Source organism: Zerene cesonia, chromosome 10, assembly GCF_012273895.1.
Source record: "Zerene cesonia ecotype Mississippi chromosome 10, Zerene_cesonia_1.1, whole genome shotgun sequence".
Lineage (NCBI taxonomy): Eukaryota > Metazoa > Arthropoda > Insecta > Lepidoptera > Pieridae > Zerene > Zerene cesonia.
Window position 1 is genome coordinate 720,209 of NC_052111.1, and position 6,568 is coordinate 726,776.

General features: G+C 30.1%; 1 protein-coding gene across 6 annotated transcripts in view; it reads left to right on the forward strand.

Annotated features, from left to right (window-relative positions):
• Window positions 1-573: 573 nt before the first annotated feature.
• LOC119829305 (solute carrier family 12 member 4) overlaps window positions 574-6,568 on the forward strand; it is a 278,428-nt gene continuing 272,433 nt past the window's right edge. For 3 of the 6 annotated variants that reach the window (XM_038351759.1, XM_038351765.1, XM_038351767.1), the window contains exon 1: window positions 595-786. The gene's annotated coding sequence lies outside the window, so the exon portion shown is untranslated. Of the gene's footprint in view, window positions 787-833; window positions 946-6,568 lie in introns of those variants that run through there. The other 3 variants (XM_038351761.1, XM_038351760.1, XM_038351762.1) reach the window with 3 other exon arrangements.

The following is a 6,568-nucleotide window of genomic DNA, read 5'->3' on the forward strand; positions in this document are numbered from 1 at the left end:
TGAAGTTGTTGGATGTTTTTGTTGCTTTACGAAGCAAAATTTTGTTTTGAAATTTTGCATTCATTAAATAGGTATAGGTATCTACTTTAGTTATCTGTACTAATAACATGAAGGTGAAGAGTTTGTTTGTTTGAACACACTTATCTCAGGCACTACCGGACCGACTTAAAAAATCGAAGCGGAATACAAGTTAATCATATAGATATTTATCCTAAACTTAATACTTAAATAACAGTATTAATAAAATCCGATACAATCTTGATGAAAAGTTTAAATAATCAGAACTTAATGATTTTTTCGTTATTTATTTAAGAAAACATGAAAACCTATCGAGAACAATTAGATATTAATAGATTAGTTAGTGCAATACTGGAGCAATCACTTTTCTATTTATTAGACTTAATATTATAGACCATCTACCTGGCATAGTTTTTCATTCATTAAAAGCAATAAAGCTATTATAAGGCTTGGTAATAATAACCATGTGTAAAACAATCACGCAACCGCAGCCGTTTCAGGTGGATGCAAGCCGATGCAACGCGAGCGGAGTCACAGCGTGATGTAGTCAAATTGCGCAGAGAGTCGGCGCGGTCGGCACTCATACGCCAGACGTGGTTGAACCGTCGTGCGTCGCACGCGTCTGTCAGCTCCCGGCGACGCTCGGATATCGCGTACTTATTCCTAACTGAAAAGCATACGAAATACCCTTCCCAGTTGTGCCCCCGTACCCCCAGTGATGCCTGTAACAATGTAATAATACGCAATAACTAATCGCCGAATTAGAGTGTATGTAAACAATCGACGCTCGATGTTTATTAAATAATTTCGAATGATAAGTTTGTTGAACTTTTTCGCACGGGCCGGTATATGGTGACGTTTGTGCATCGAGATTAGGTTTACGTTATGCGAGTTTCATGGTCGCACGAAATTCATATGTAATTCAAGGTTGAAACTGTAGTTGTTATCAGTAGGCACTGCTGTGATAAAATCAGCTTTATCTACTAAGTTTGCAGTAACGTTTAACTCGTAATGTCTTCTAAGTGGATTTAAAAGATATTAGCGGTAATATCAAGGTGACAACATGTATAAAATCAATGAGTAAACATGCTTTACGATAAAAAGAACAGCTGTTAGGGTTTTTTAAAAGCATATGTTGTTTACTTTGTTAACGTTTAAGTACCCGTGTGGACAATAATAGGTATTGATTTTAATTAATTGAACAATTTATAATAGAGAACTATCATTAGTTATATCTCATAGAATATATTAAAATACAACAATAGCGAATGTATATTTGCTTATTTACATTCATAAATATACAATCCATAAAATTTTGTTTACGACATGTTATCTAATAAAATAACCAGTCGTGTATTGAAAACAGAGTTCAGATTAAAATTAAACAATACAGTTGATACCATGACTTGTATGCGTTGTAACTTCATATTTCATTAAATAACTGACCGGTTTTATTCATATTGCAATTAGTATATTGATAATGGTGGTTGTAAAACGGAAGTTAATAATTATTATGTATTATGTAACCTATTATTTACTTGCTTATCTTTTTAACTAACTTTACCCGTCTATTTATAAATTTAACATATTATTTCATAGACATGTGGCGTTGGAGTGTTGTTGGTTTAGTTTTTAGATAAATAAACTCCAATTTCAATTGAAATGAAGCACACATATGTAGAGGTATCCATTGCTTACTTGTAAATTATCATTATACTTGATTTTGGTATTAATCTTGCTGTATGGTGTATAATATAAGAGGGGTTAAACTAGTTGTACTAAAATACGACGGGTTCCATCACATTATTCTATATTTAAATGGTTATTTTCATACACTTAAAAATAAGCGCTGTTACGGATTTTAAACATTGGTTCATTTTTTAACAAACTGTAGGTAGGTATATTAAAATACTGCATTGATTATTTAATGAAACACATTCTTTTTCATTTAGCACATCTTCTAAACATTTATAGTGATTTTCATAGATTTAGAAATCGTCATAGAGTTACATTAGTATTATAGATACTTTCCAAATATAAAAAGGAAGCTTACGCTATGATGTTTCGAGATATTAAATGAGATTAGTTTTTATTGAATATAAATATCGTTATTACAGCTTCCGTTAAACATAAGATTGGGACCTAATTATAATTTAATTCATTTACTACTTATTTCATTTATTTAGACTATACTCGATTAGGGACTCCCATAATTTCTTGCGGGAGTTCTTTTCTAGAGTATAGAACTTAGTCTATTCCCATTGGTCCTGCCACTTAATTGAAATTCCCTAAAACAAACCTCTGCCCGTGCACTATATGGCACAATTGTGTTTATTATGAATTCCAAATAATAATCCAGATCATCTTTATGTAATATCTCTTTACAGCGTTGTTTCGAAGAATTTGCTATTTGATTCATATTGCGTATGTGTGCATATCGTAGGTCGAATAATCTTCGCTTTAGATTTACAGTTGTAATGTATAAATGGTAAACTATGTTCTCAGGTTGTAAATTTCTTAATTAATTTTCTAATTTTAAAATTATAGGCATTGTGTATTAAAATAAAGACGCCAAAGTACATATATCCACTTTTGTAGGTAAATATATTGTACTCGTATAATAATTTATTGTCTATTATTTTTATGTTTCCGTAATATAACATTTAGTTAGTATAAATAAACAACTCAACAATTTTTTCTTGTAAATATGTATAATATAAAGAAATATATACTCTCATAAATAGGAAGCAATACAAATTAAATGTCATTTCCTATAATTATTTTTACTAGGAGGTGGTTTGATATCTCTACTTCATCTTCTCTTATCCTTATTAATGTTTGGAGTCGATGATTTTGTTTACATTTATATTTTAGAAACTTTTAAAGTGCGTCTAGTTCCACAAACGTTAAAATAAAAATATCGATTATGAACGCTTTTTTTATTATCAATGCTTTTGAATATTTTAATATGCAGTAGCTTTTTATTAATTCTTAAATTTATAAACATCACCGATTTCCAATAGACTGGTCTCCTGTTAAGAACTTCTTCAAACGAAATTAAATAGTATTAAATTCTTCCATACCAATCAAACATAACATAACAATTTATTAAAAAGATTTTCTCCTAAGCCAATTTATGTTGGTTACGAAGTAATTGCATTAAGATGTATTAGATTTAAGCGGTATTAAAACCCATTGACCCGGCGACCTATCACAGCCTTGGTAGAATCAAAATAATTTTGAAACGAAATTTATGTTATTAAGGTTAAATTTCCAAGTGATTTTAAATCCTTTGTCGACGCTCTGTACGAAAATTAAAATAATTTTCATGATATAATTCAATTGAGAGCCTTTTTGCTAGTAGTGTTTTACTATTAAGTTTCACAAACGAACATATTTTTATTTCATGAAATATAAAATAATTAATTTCAAAAATCTAAAAGTAATTCATTTCATCGTCGAAACACTTTTCATATAGGAAAATACGGAAACATTATGTAGAAATGCCATAAGTGGCTTTATGTATGCGATGATTTATGAACGCGCTGAATCTTTACTCAATTCATCATTGAAAAACAATTTTTAAAAGGCAGACTTAAAAAGTTCTTAAGAATTTATTAATAACAAAACACTTTTTGCTCAAATGCTATCATAGCTGAGTACTTTCCTAAAGAAACGAAGATAAATATAATAAAGTTGGTCTATGTTTCTTCTCACATGTAAGGTGATATAATAACTTACAAAGAACACATGTACGTATCTGTTTTAATGTTGTTTTTAAAGCATTCAAATGCTTCATAAATGAGAAATTTTTAAAGAATAAAAAAAATTGATCACAGGGCGAGATGTGAACCCGCGTTATTTAGCTAACCCGAACCGTAGTAACTCTTACTTCTACATCCTTTATTGGTCAAATATTGAAACCGTGCAAAAATTAGTTGAAATTTAAAATCATAATTATTTAAGGATAAAAATATAATTCTCTTCAATATTAACACATCATAATAAATACTATATTCCCGTAAATAAACTGTGAATTTTCTTTTAACGAAAATTCATATACCGCAGAGCGTAAATTGCGTATTACAAAGAAAATAGTCGAGACTAAATAGAACATTGTTACATGCCACGTTAATTCATTGCCATGTCCATTTGTCGATTTCAATACATATCAATTGGGTGCCATTTGTGTGTTTGTATTACCGGATTGCATCAGTATCGGCCGATTGTTACTCGATATTTATTTATATTTATATGTTATCAACGATTTGTTAATTTAATTTTATTTATAGATTCTTGGATTATTTTTAGAATTACTGCGCAAGGTTATGTTAATATTAATGTTTATCAATATATCTGTTGCGTATGAAATAGATTGAGAGATTGTTCGTAGTTATTGGATTTCGCTTGATAGTCCACGCGTAATTACTTTTAACAAAAAACTAACCGCCTTCAAATTGACATTCAGACGAAATAAAATGGAACCACACGGGAGGCACCATCTTTCAAATAAAGGAATAATACAAACGGTTCACCCAGTAAAAAGTTGTGAGTTAACAAACACAAATAAAATGTAGTTGAATTCAAAAAAAGAGACTTCAAAAAAAAGAGGATACAATATTTTTGAAGTTGGTTACTAAACGAACATATGGACATAAAGAAAAATTAAAATGGATTCGATTTTGAAATAGAAAAGGAAATAGGTGTCTACTATTTATTTGCCTGCATAAAAAAAATACCTGTACATATAATACAATATACGTAAAATTATTAGAGAATCAAAAGAAAATACAAGTATTAATATTTATGATCAGTCTACACGAATCCATTTATATCCCCAATACTTTAACAGCAATCTCTTATCCATTATTTCTTGGAGATTTGTTTACAATGATCTTTCTAATGCTTTTAAAGTATCCAAAAGCTAATGTTTGGCTTTGTGAGGTATTATATTATATTGATTTGCTAAAGTAATTCATACAAAGAAGGACGTCTGATATGTATTGGTTTATAAAATAATATATCTACAAAAAATTTCACCCTTTCTGATTCTAAACTGAGACTGAATGACAATAATTTCTTATAAAAAGAATTACATCATTCAGCCCACGGAGTTATAAATGTACTAGCGGTCCGCCCCGGCTTCGCCCGTGGTACATCTACATCCAGATCCTGGAGCCCACTTCGCAACGGGCCGTGCAGCAGAAATCGAAATATTTTAATTTCACCACAACTTCAAAACTAAACGTCCAATTTTAATCATTCAAAGACCAAATATTATCAACATAAACTGTACTTATCGATGAAATAATTTATTTTGATAAGGATTAATAGCGTGAGTAAAATAAACGCGTTTAAATGTAGTCCAAAAAAAATTCAAGATTTTTAAATAAAAATTTTATTGTTGTGCCTCACTCGACATAGATAGGTATAGTGTGTCGCGGACTTTTAGAAGATCTACAATTAATTCTAACATGTTATGGTTCTATCTTTTGTAGTTTAGGCAGCGTACGCAAAATAAGTAACTTCATTGGTTGATTTTTTTCAGTTAATCGAAAATATCTTACGGAACCCTATTTTTTTTTCAAAATAAAATATAGCCTATGTTACTCGTGGATAATGTAGCTTTCGAATGGTAAAAGAATTTTTAAAATCGGTTCAGTAGTTTTTGAGCCTATTCATTACAACCAAACAAACAAAGTTTTCCTCTTTATAATATTAGTGTAGATATAGTATAGTTTTTGGTATTAGTTTAATTATATTTGAACATAACATATTATCTTATAACAGACCTTTTAAATTGTTAGTAAAATTTGTCTAAGAAATAATATATGTCATTTGTTTTATATTAATAGTTTTGGGATAAATACTACTAGCGGTCCGTTTTGGATTCGTTTTTTGGTTTGAATAAAAAAAAACGGTCAAGTAGTTCCTAAATCTGTACGTTTTAACGCACAAGCACTCTTAATTTTATATTATTAGTATACACAATTATAGTTTAATTTCCTGCGCCGTATCATGTGTACATAAATTGGCGTTCTTGCATATTTTATACTTAGTACAAGTCACAGAAATACGCTATATTTATTCTTTAGATATATAAATTATGCCACTTAATCCAACCTATTTGAATTGCTAATGATTTAAAAATACGCATATTCATTATGTGACGTGTCGTGCATACAATTGGTATGTAATCCCTAGCCATTCCCTAGCTTATTAGCGTAAATGTGGAATTACTAATTATTTTTTTATACACTAATTGTGAACGAGCATAATTTTTTTTTAATAATTATATTTTTTATCGTATTTTAATGTTAATCAAGTGTTTTGTTAGTGATATAATCAACGGAAAGAATTCATTTTCAGGAAAATTTATGATTTAAAGCATGTGCCCACCATTCATTATCAGCCCATACATGTTCCCACCGCTGGGACACAGGCCTCCTATGAGCGTTCAGGCCATAATGCCCCACGCTGGCCAAGTGCGGGTTGGCAGATGTCACATGTCGTCGAACTTTTGATTCTTGGGCATGCCGGTTTCCTCACG